Here is an 11,928-nt window from a genome sequence, read left to right on the forward strand (position 1 = left end):
ATCAAAAGTGGATGTTGCATCTGTGGCTAAACCCCTGTACCCAAAAACTTTAAAAATCTACTGTGTGTGAGGCTGTGTAAGTAAAGCTTGCCCTTCACACCCGCGTGTAACAAACCATTTGTTGGGGGTTGTGGATTTGACACCTCAGCATTGTGAAAGTGGGGAAACATGTTTCTGGCTGTGCATAAGATTTCTGCTTACAACTTAGAATCTCAGTTCTAAATGAAATTCAGATGTTTTTTAAGTATGGCTAATGTATTAATTGACTTCTAAGGCACGCACACACACACGCACACACACGCACACGAACAACAACACCAACACAGAGAAGAAGAAGAGGGGGTCGGCAGACTATGAATAAATCTACATACTCTGATATATGGTATGTGTTTTATAAAAACCTACTCTACACCAGCTGAGGAAGTAATTAAACACAATGTTTTGCCAAGTTTCCCCTCTGGGAAAAAGTCTGTCTTCATTTATTCAGTTATTGTACTAATGTATGCACATTTCTATGCTATTAAAGGTACTGAAAAGCTTTACTTACACAATACTTTGGGTACTGAGTTGACTTACAACAAAGATTATGCTGAAATGCTGAAAAAAAAAATTATATATATATATATATATATATATATATATATATATATATATATATATATATATATATATATATATATATATATGTATTATAAACTATATAAATAAAAAGTACTTTTAATAAATTAAATTATTTTTTCACATGAAAACAATATTTATATTAATAAATTCTCGTTTAACAGAAATCTCTGATAATGTTTGTGGTGTCAGCTTTTTCCTTTTCAAACTGTGCGAGAGAAGAAGTATCTCATGACATTCACGCCTAATGTGTTCAGCATATTCTGCACAGTCTGCATCGTCACTGGTACCTGTTTAAGGCTGACGGGGGGTTGAACAGCAGGCTCTGGACACGGACCCCAGTGAGGAACCTGAGCCCTGATGATGGGGAGGGTGAGTGCAAACACCAGAGCCAAAGGTAGCTTCATGGTAAAGATGTGGCTTTATTACCTAAAGAGAGTATGAAAGAAAAGCAGGTAAGGTAACACAAACCAAAAGAAACATGGCCAACGCAAACAAGATTACTGCTACATCAACTCAGGCAACATTTTTCTTGGCAGAAATAATCTAATATTAACTAATTTATAGTTTAATCCTTCGCATGTATCTCCACAGATTTCTCTTACCTCTGTGTTCCAGTGGTTCAGATATGTGCTCTGTCTTTAGAGATAGAGAGACAAGGCCGTGTGACCGATGGTGACATGGAACTGAATCTGAGCCCCAAAGAGAGAATAAGAGTTATGCTTTTGCACCATATTGTGTTTTCACCGTTCTTTCATAGCAAGAAGAATGATTTTCAGTCAAATGATCCCTACAATCAGTATATTTAATTTCAAAATCAGCCACCCTGGAAATCAACCTACCATCTGGATAATTGTCAGATACTTCTTCCACCACAGGTACTTTTGGATCTTAGGTCCACAGGAGGCAAGACTGTAATACAGGTACATCAGGACATGGATCATCGCATTCATATGTGCACCAAAGAATGCTGCAGTAGAAGAAACAATAAGTTTTTAATTTTGTTCTGCTTACTATAGTTAAAAAAAATCTTAAACTGAGTTGCTCTGAACTCCTGCTGTCTGTATCCAATAAAAAGACAATAGTTGAGGGGGTGGGAGATACAAACAAGTGTAGGTCCAGGGGCCCATGAATCCAGATTAAACTATCCAAGCTACATATGACGATACTATGCTTGTGGGTTTCAGTGAAATTTGTCATCTAGCTTCCTCATCAGTGTTCAGACTCAGTTTACTCTCAGTCACAATCATCTACTTGCAAATATACATATAGCTGCACCTGTGTTTACTAATTAGCAAGTGATAGCGTGTTATCATGCTAAATACATACTGTAAACATGATAAACATTGTACCCAATAGTAAACTTCAGCGATTAAATGCTATTACTCTCAACATGTTGCCTTGTTGGCATTAGCACTTAGCTCAAAGTGCTCCTCTGCCTGTGGTATACCTTTACAGAGTTGCTAGCATGGCTGTTAATATGCAGATGCATATTATAAAAAAAAAAAAATAAGCTCAACAAACAACAATAATGAATACATTAACCAGTAGTGAATAAAAGGTTTATAGACAAGTAGCTCCACATGTTTGGTTTAGCTTCCTGAAGCATCCACCAAGGCATTTGTGTCTCTTCCCAGCCCTCACCCAGTATAAACCACAAAACTACAGAGCCGGTGAAGGCTTTATCAACAGCAATGCTGATAAATTCATATATATATCATATAGCTGATGTCTGCTGTGTTGTAAGCTACTCACACTGTCCTCCTGCCACCCACTTGATGCCAATCCACCAGAGCGTGAACATGGAGCAATGATGGTAGACGTGCAGGAAGGTGACCTGGTTAAATTTTTTCCTCAGGATGAAAAACACAGTGTCCAGATACTCAATGCCTTTGGAGATGAAATACCTCCACAGAGCTCCTGCCACCTGACTCCCGCAGAAATAAAGAAGGGGAAGAAAAAGACTGTTAACATATGAACATATATGATCAAGAGCTACATGTGTGTGAACTCTGATTTTGGAAATCCTAACCTCGACCCGAGACTGACTCACTTGTGGTTTCTGTTTCAAACTACGTCATAGAGCAACAGGAAGGAAGGTGAAACTGAACACCATTCAACTCCGGCTTGTACTTTTTTCTGATAACAGGCCCGTGCTCTAAATGTATGGATGCCTCTCATGTTTCTAAAAGCTCTCTGAGTGACGTGTCCCTGGCAGGCTGACTGTAATTTTCTGAACCATGGGTACAGTGGAGAATTATTAACAGGTAGGGATCTGGTTCCAAGGAAACTAATTATTGTAGACACAAAAGTCTTAAGATAGTAAGTTACATAAACAGCTGAAGTCCCACTACTATATTCAGAGTTTATCTATGCAAGCGTGTGTGTGTGTGTGTGTGTGTGTGTGTGTGTGTGTGTGTGTGTGTGTGTGTGTGTGTGTGTGTGTGTGTGTGTGTGTGTGTGTGTGTGTGTGCAGTCGGGAGAGTTGGGGTGTTGGGGTATCCAATTTCCTTTTTTTTGAATGCCTTCTTGTGAACGCTGTCTGTTTTCCACATTCTGCAACGGTAAAATACGACTTAGAGGCGGATATTTGTTTTACCAAATGGACAATTGCTGTTGACAAAACTCGCCTCATGGTTGACTCTGAGAAAAAAACTCTTTCCCACAGAGGGGAATAAACTTATTCGAATATGAGCTTTTTTCCACTAAGACTTGTTTTATGGGGAGATGTACGAAATTATTTACCGGGTTACAAGCAATGATAATATCGGATGTTGACTCCTCAGCGTCATCATTTTCTATCTATTGAGAAATCCCATTGTAAAAGTAATGAAGAAAAAAACTATTCTGCCGTCTCACTCCTCCTTGACCCGCGGTGTGTGTGTGTGTGTGTGTGTGTGTGTGTGTGTGTGTGTGTGTGTGTGTGTGTGTGTGTGTGTGTGTGTGTGTGTGCCTTCTTGCGAACGCCGTCTGTTTTCCGCATTCTGCAACGGTAAAATACGACTTTGAGACGGATATTTGTTTTACCAAATGGACAATTGCTGTTGACAAAACTCGCCTCATGGTTGACTCTTTCCCACAGAGGGGGGTGCTTTAATAAACTTATTCGAATATGAGCTTTTTTCCCCGCTAAGACTTGTTTTATGGGGAGATGTACGAAATTATTTACCGGGTTACAAGCAATGATAATATCGGATGTTGACTCCTCAGCGTCATCATTTTCTATCTATTGAGAAAACTTATTGTTAAAGTATTGAAGAAAAAAAACTCCTCCTTGGCCCGCGGGGTGGGTGTGTGTGTGTGTGTGTGTGTGTGTGTGTGTGTGTGTGTGTGTGTGTGTGTGTGTGTGTGTGTGTGTGTGAGTGAAACAAGATCGCCTGTCGCTGGTTTGTTTTTCAGTCTCTCAAAAGGAAAAGTAGTATTCACTAAGGGATAGTTATTCGTTTTTTTACACATAGGCAGCCTGTAGGTTACAAGCGGATAGAAAGTTCTTCTTTTCATCACAAGCTATGGTGTATCTTAAAGGTTTTTTTACAGCGTCTGTATTATAGGAAAATAAAATACTATTGAAATCTCTACAGGAAGTCACTCTTTATTTCCATTACAAACGCCGGTGCAGCTTAAGAAAGTAAAATTACATCCGCTCTGTCTCTCTATACATCACAGAATCATCTGCTGCATCACCGCTGTGCTTAGGGAACATGACGCAACAGGTCTGAAAATGACTAGACACTTCCGGAGTATTTCCGGTAGGGTCATAAGGTCCGGATCGAGATTGAATATGTCATATTCAAAGCCTTCTTCTTTGGGAGAGCAGATCTCATCGGACACAGGAACGCTGCAGAAGGAAATCCATCTTGTGTCTGTGCCTTAGAAATTGTGACGGACTCCACCTCTCTGCTTTTTTATTCCCCTCCAACAGATGGCGCGCTTCCGGAGGTTTCCCCCTCCCTCTAAAAACTTTTTTTCCCAACAACAGATGACGCGCTTCCGGAGGTTTCCCCCCTCCCTCTAAAAACTTTTTTTTCCCCAACAACAGATGACGCGCTTCCGGGGTTCACCCCCCCCTTCTCAGGATGCGATTCGTCACGCGGGGGGTTTCCCACCCCCCTTCTCCGGATGCGATTCGTCACGCTCATTACACGCTTCCGGGGGGGGGGAGGGGCGGGAGGTCAAAAGGTCGTGATTAGGGCCATCAATCACTTTGGATCAAATTTTGTCATAAGCTGTATGGGATTATCTCTCTCTGGAGTTATTCTGCGTCTTTACGCTGTCAGCTGCCTCTTCTTCTCAAATTCTCTCACCCTCGCTCTCCTGTTACTACTTCAATCATGAAACTGATCAATGATCAGCTGGTCTTGATGCGTGCTTAATCATCCAGGTAAGTAAATCCCAAAAGGTTGATTCTGTTGGAGAAACGTTTCGTCACTCATCCAAGTGACTTCTTCAGTCTCAGCTGACTGCAGGTTTCCCCAACCTTATAAACACATGTGAGTGAAGTTGCCCCCCTACCTTCTTCAAATCGAACAAAATTGATGTCAAACATTTGTCCTGCAAATTATTTTGTTTGTGCAGGTTATGTTTCCCTAATTTTATAAACAGTACATGTACAGTGAGAGAGAGATGTTACATCTGTCTTCACTTGCATCCCAGTCATAGAAGCGTTGGAGGTAGTTCATAAGAGATTACAGGATCACCCCAACCTCAGCAACAGGACCACTCTCAGCACTGATCAGTTGTGTTTGCTTTTGGAACTGTGTCTTAATTCCACCTATTTTGCATAAGGGTCAGTACAGGCAGAAACCTAGGTGTGCCATGGGTTCCCACAGGCCCCTGGTCAAAGTCACCAAACCAGTTCGTAAGCAGGTACAGGTGTGGCCAGAAGGGTACTCAGAGGCACTGCAAGACTGCTTTTCCACCACAGGTTGCTACACACGACAACACCGCAGACTTTCAGGAATATACAGAAACTGTTACTGCCTACATCCCAAAATGCATCGATGATGTCACAGAGACCAGGTGTCACCGGTTGCTTAGAGGAACCACTTGCAGGACTCATGAGTAGCGTTTAAACAGAGATTGTTTATTACAGATCTTCACCAAGTGTATGTACAGACAGTGCGGGGTTAGTGCTATATACAAGACGTGAGGGGCAGGGGTCCAGGGGTCCAGGGAAAACGGGGAAATCACACACGCGCTCAGTTCAACCTCTCTCTTCTCCGCTAGCGACCAGTCACTCCTTCCACACTCCACACGGGGAAACACGGGGAATCTAGGAACAAAGAAACACTCGTTAAGTCTCTGAGACGGAGGCACAGGAAACTTGAGCTAGACGTGTACTGACTAGAGCCTTCACAGCAATCCAGCGTTGAACAGCTGATCTCCTCCTTCTAATATACCAGTTGGTCTGATGAGGCCCAGGTGTTCCCAATCCAGGAAGGTGTGGACCGAGGGCGTGAAGCCGCCATGAGTTCTGCCCCTGCAAAACAGGGCAGAGAAGGAGAGAGGGGGAGAGAGAGGAAAAAAGAGAAGAGAAGGAGGGCTAGGAGTGGAGAGATTCTGATCAGCACCTTGCCGATCCTGCAGGTCGTGACACCAGGACTATCACTGTCCGGGCCAATCAGAAACCATGGCTCACAGGTCAGGTTTAAATGCTGCTAAAGTTGAAAAATGCAAGCCTTCAGAGCCGGGAATTAGGTGAGCAAAAGAACAGCAAGGGCAAACCTGTCACGTGGCATCAGCTACAGCAAAGCTTCAGCGACAGCAGAGATACTTGGAGGCAGTGGCAAGGAATACAAACCATCACAGACTACAAGCCCACTCTGCAGACCGTGGTGACACAATCCCCAGACAGTGTGTGGAGATCCCTTGCCAAAATCAGTACCGCCGTTCCCACATGCCTCAAAGCCTCCACCATCATTACTGTACCCAAGAAGTCATCTACCTCCTGCTTTAAGGACTACCGTCCTGTCAAACTCACCTCCATCATTATGAAGTGCTTTGAACGGTTAGTCCTGCATCAAATCAAATGATCTCTTTCGTCAAAACGCTCAAGTGATGATGGAATTTCAACTGCCCCTCACTCAGCCCTCACACATCTCAACACTAGAGACTCATATGTCAGAGTGCTGTTCATAGACTTCAGTTCAGCATTCAACACCATCATTCCCCAGCAACTCATTCACAAACTGGATCTGCTGGGGATCAGCACCTTGCTGTATAACTGGCTGCTAGATTTCTTGACAGGAAGACAGCAGATAGTACGGGTCGACTGCAACAACTCCAGCCCAAGAACACTGAATACGGGGGCTCCCCAAGGATGTGTGTTGAGCACCCTTCTCTTTACTCTGCTGACCCACGACGAGATCTACTACAGGGGTGAAGTTAACCATCTGGCAGAGTGGTACAGCAACAACAACTTGTCCCTGAATGTGGAGAAGACCAACAGCGACTCTACTTCCTCTGCAAACTGAGAAGCACAAGAGATTCAACCCCCATTATGAGCACCTTTTACAGAGGCACAGTTGAGAGTATCCTCACCAGCTGCATCACTGTGTGGTATGACTCCTGCACTGGGTTCTGCAGGAAAAAATGACAATGCACCTGCCTCATTTGGAAGGTCGTCTCCATTACAGGTGACCCCACTCATCCCTTCAGCAGCGTCTTCAGTTTGCTGCCATCAGGAAGGATACTGAAGAGCCTCCGGGCCAGAACACACAGACTGAGAGACAGCTTTGTCCATCGGGCTGTCAGGATGCTGATCATCTCTGAATTGAGAAGGGGGGCCCAAGGGTACATCTTTCGCCATCCTACAATGCTATGATTGTAGCCATTCCCCACTTTCTGTGAATGGTACTCATGGCCATTCTTCAGTAGGCTTTGATTAGTTGTCATTGATCAATGCTCATAAGAATTTGCATACTAACAATCATGGAACTAACCCCCCAGCACTTTGTTCATTCAGTGGTGCTAGTTTCTTCCCTATGCAAATGTACTGTTTATAAGGTTGGGGAAACCTGCAGTCAGCTGAGACTGAAGAAGTCACTTGGATGAGTGACGAAACGTTTCTCCAACTGAAAATGTCCAGATAAACAGAATCAACCTTTTGGGATTTACTTACCTGGATGATTAAGCACGCATCAAGATGTTATTTTATTAAAAAGTTTAAAATGTTAGCAGAAAAAACAAACATTTTTGCAGCACAAACCAGCACAAACATTTGACATCAATTTTGTTTGATTCCATTAATGTGGGGGGGCTGGTTGACCTCTGTTGACCTCTAGAAATTTTTGTTAATTTCTTCAAAATGATAGCGGCACAAACAAAAATTTTTGCAGCACAAACCAGCAGAAACGCAGCACAAATGTAGCACAAACGTTTAACAACAATTTTGTTGGATTTGGGTAATGTGGGGGGGCTGGTTGACCTTTTGACCTTTACCTTTTCATTAATATATTTAAAACAGAAGCAGCACAAACGACAATTTTAGCAGCACAAACCAGCACAAACATAGCACAACTGATTGACACCCATTTTGTTTGATTTAATTAATGTGGGGGGGGGGGGGGGGGGCTGGTTGACCTCTTATGACCTCTAGTAATTTTTATTAATATCTTTAAAATGATAGCAGCACAAACGAAAATTTTTGCAGCACAAACCAGCACAAACGTAGCACAAACGTTTGATACCACTTTTGTTGGATTTGAAGAAGGTGGGGGGGGGGGGGGGGCAACTTCACTCACTGGAAGACTGCAATTGACTCACACTCTCTAACTACACAAACAGACTGCATGAATTCAGATACCACCATGTAGTATTTCATTTATTATGCTGTAGTAACAAGTGGTACACTTACTGGAAATGATATTTGCAATGGTTGACTGATATTTGCAACATGTCCTGCAAATTGTAAATATCATGTCAAAAATAGAAACATTTTAACTTAGACTAAACAAATGCCTAATGGCAGCTAACAAGCATCTGTTGGTGGCAAGCTTGTTAGCACTGACATCGTCATTGTGGCTGATGATATTTTGTACTTATGCAACAGCTTTTGGTGGATTTTTTTTCTCTACAGCTCTTATAGATAACCATTTCCCGGTAGTTCAATTCTGTTGAATTGTCTGTTTAGCTATCAGTTATGCTCATCAGTTCCAGTTGCCCTTATGGTGCAATCTGATGATATCAGTCCATGTACCTGAGGAGGAATATAGTAGCACAGTTTTCAGCGTGGATATGAAAACTACTTTTATTTTTCTTGTAGAAAAAGTTCTCTCTCACAAGTAACTTTGTAACATAGGCATGTGTGCATATATGGAGTATGAGCATCAGAATGATGCATACATAGCTGATAGTTGAATATGAGGTATTATTGTTGTGTTTTTCATGTGATGACTGCTAAGCAGGAGCATTCATGATGACTTATATGTTTCTTTTTATCTCAGTTCACATTAAAGGGACAAGCTGTGTGTCATTTTATTTGTTTATTTGCTGAAAACGTCTTCAATAAAGGAGCCCTCTCTCAACTTCAGATGCATTTTAGGAATGGACACATTCTTCAAGACGGCATGCTGACATCCATTTTGAGGTCCCAAAAAAGAAAAATGTGAATAAAAATATCATAAAAGTAAAAACAAAAAACAATATGGTAGGATTCAAATTTAGAATTTTTGAGTATTTTATCAAGTGTGCTATAAAGAATTAACTACTGAGTTAATAAATTGTAGTTGCATTTTATTAAATTTATGACAGCAGCCATGCCTGCCCTGTAAGCATCCTGACAGATTACTGCCTGCAGGCAGTAATCTGTCAGGATGCTTTTGACAATGTGTTATTTCGTTGTTAGATGACACATGACTTCCTCAAAAGGCACCTGTTATGCAAATAACATGAAAACGCTGCAGAAATATGATACAAGAATAACACGCCTTCGTCTGACACCAAACACAGGCATTCAGTCTCAGCTACGTTTCTCTTTTTACTTTATTTATCCTTTATGAAATGCTTCATGTAATGCATCATTTCTCCTTTATGAAATAATAACAGTATTTCAGCAGCTCAACTGCTAAAATGCTTTTAAAACACTTTTTCATTAGGCTTAGAAATTCTTCACTGGTGTGCTGTTTGAACCTCTGCTGTCTGCATTCAAGGTCTGAAGTGTTGGGCTTGATGATGCTTGTACAGCTTTGCTCTGCTCACTGTGTAGTCTCATCTCATCTGGGCCATGATGGTCGTTTTACATTATACAGTTTTGCAGGCAGATAAAAGACACCATTATTTGTTAAAGATAAAGAAATTGTTTTGCATGTAAAGAAAAGCATTTCACTCTCACATTGACAGAATGCTGTTTCGTGTCAAAGCACTGTGCAGATATCATTTGGGGCCAGGGGAATTTTTCCAACCTCAGAAACGAGTGTCATATTTTGCAGTGAGTTTGCATTTCCAGGTAGGTCAGCCCTGGGCAACATTTACTTTGTATATTCATTTTGATTTCTTTGTTCTCTTTAGTCATGCAATAAAAATCAGATAAGGGCAGCCTGACGTCTACTTCGATCACACAAACATTACATAGAAGTAAGTCGTGGATAGGTACGGACTTTGAGCTTTACTTTACTTCATTACATATTTATATTTATTACATAAAATTATACTACAGTATATTTCAAAATAACTAACCAGTCAAATGTGACACGTTTGTGATCTTTAGAATCCCCGTACAGCGTACAAACAGAGGCAACCACATTTTAAGCACAACTTTAAAAATAAAAACATTTTATAAAAGTTTGGCCTTATTTGACCCGAAGAAGAGATCAGATGCCCATATTATTCCCTAAAGGTATACTGTATATACTGTGAATTTAAACAATGGCAGTAAGAAACCGTTTTCGATACCTCTGCACGAATGATCAGTTTCATCAAAACCTTCTAGGAAAGAATTGAGAAATAGCAGAATATTTTTTGACATATAGTCTTTGTTTAGGTTCCCCATACAAATATTTAGTACGGGTTTATATATTTCATTTTTAAAACGTTAATTAAAACACTAAATACATACATTTAGGATACTTTGTTTCTAATTGTAGTGTTTGGAAAATCCTCACAAGCGAACAGTTGGAAGTGTTTGGAGTGAAAAATATCAATTGTTAGAAATTTGTTCTAAATATAATTTCAAGATGATTTCCTGCCGACTGAGGTCATTGCGAATAAGCGGAAGAGACTGGACTGACGCGGGCGGTGCTCAGACTCGGCTAGGGTTGCCAACTCCCTGAAAAATAAATAAGGGACACCTCGTGGCCAGGGCCGGGCGACCCAGTTGTCTTCACCCTTCCCAGTGTGGTGAATTTTCTAGCTCTTTTTTTGTGTGTGAAATTATTTTTTTAACTATTTGACTTGAAGTTGATTTAAGTAGATGCATATTCTATTCTTTGTGATATGAACACATGTGAAACAAATGATCATTTAGCCATTTATTTTTAGCTCACAATGACAACATTAACACAGTAAAACAGGTCTCCTTCTTAAACAGAAGCCTGTCATGCTTAACTTTTGAGAATATAAGTAAATCTTTCTTTAAAAGAACTCTGTCCTGCTTAACTTAAAATTATATAAATTAATAGAAAGCAATAGAACGAAAAATATTCTTGTAACAGTGCACATTTAGTGCATTTAGTACAATTGGCTTCAGTTGAGGTATTATTTCAGCTTTTCTAATGCTAATCAGCTGCTCCTGTTTGTAAACCCGCTTGTTCCCATGATTAAGCATCTTAACTCATCATCATTATTCATCTATGTATTACTTTTATGTATTAGTCATCTATTTGTTGTAATCATTTATCCTTGCAGTTGTTTATTACACAAAATAAGTTATATTATCACACTTCTGGCCACATAGCGCTGATATTCACTGCACATGCCCATATTAACTTTTTCCAGCCAGGTGTTTTCCTTTTCCCATTCTTCCCTTTCTCTGAGGGGAACAAACATTGCTGCTCTAATGCTGGGCTCACACTGTGCGGTTTTTGGCCCATTTTGAGACGATTTTTGAGTCGTGATTTGGTGATCGGCCCGATTTTGGCCTTCATCGTGCGTCGTGTAGTATACGTGGGGTAACGAGAAGCGATTAACACCTCACGACCAGCTCCCGATCATCAATCGCTCGTGACGTGTCACCGCAGCCGCTCACACTGCTCACTCGCAAACACGTAAATGTCGGTGAAAAAGACTTAGCAGCACGGCTGTGCAGCGTGTGATCTGGACACAAGCAATGGAGGCACAACTTGTAGAACTTTGGAAAGCTCATCCGAGCCTTTT

General features: G+C 41.1%; 1 long non-coding RNA gene across 1 annotated transcript in view; it reads right to left on the minus strand.

Annotated features, from left to right (window-relative positions):
- The window catches only part of LOC308395245, a 35,337-nt gene extending 32,516 nt beyond the window's left edge, over nucleotides 1-2,821 (minus strand). Inside the window, exons 1-4 of the long non-coding RNA XR_013971356.1 lie at nucleotides 2,374-2,821; nucleotides 1,461-1,530; nucleotides 1,224-1,310; nucleotides 909-1,047 (exon numbers count right to left, since the gene is read on the minus strand). This is a non-coding gene — a long non-coding RNA (uncharacterized lncRNA). The remainder of the gene's footprint in view (nucleotides 1-908; nucleotides 1,048-1,223; nucleotides 1,311-1,460; nucleotides 1,531-2,373) is intronic.
- Nucleotides 2,822-11,928: the final 9,107 nt, after the last annotated feature.

Source organism: Rhamphochromis sp. 'chilingali', assembly GCF_963969265.1.
Source record: "Rhamphochromis sp. 'chilingali' genome assembly, chromosome: 4".
NCBI lineage: Eukaryota > Metazoa > Chordata > Actinopteri > Cichliformes > Cichlidae > Rhamphochromis > Rhamphochromis sp. 'chilingali'.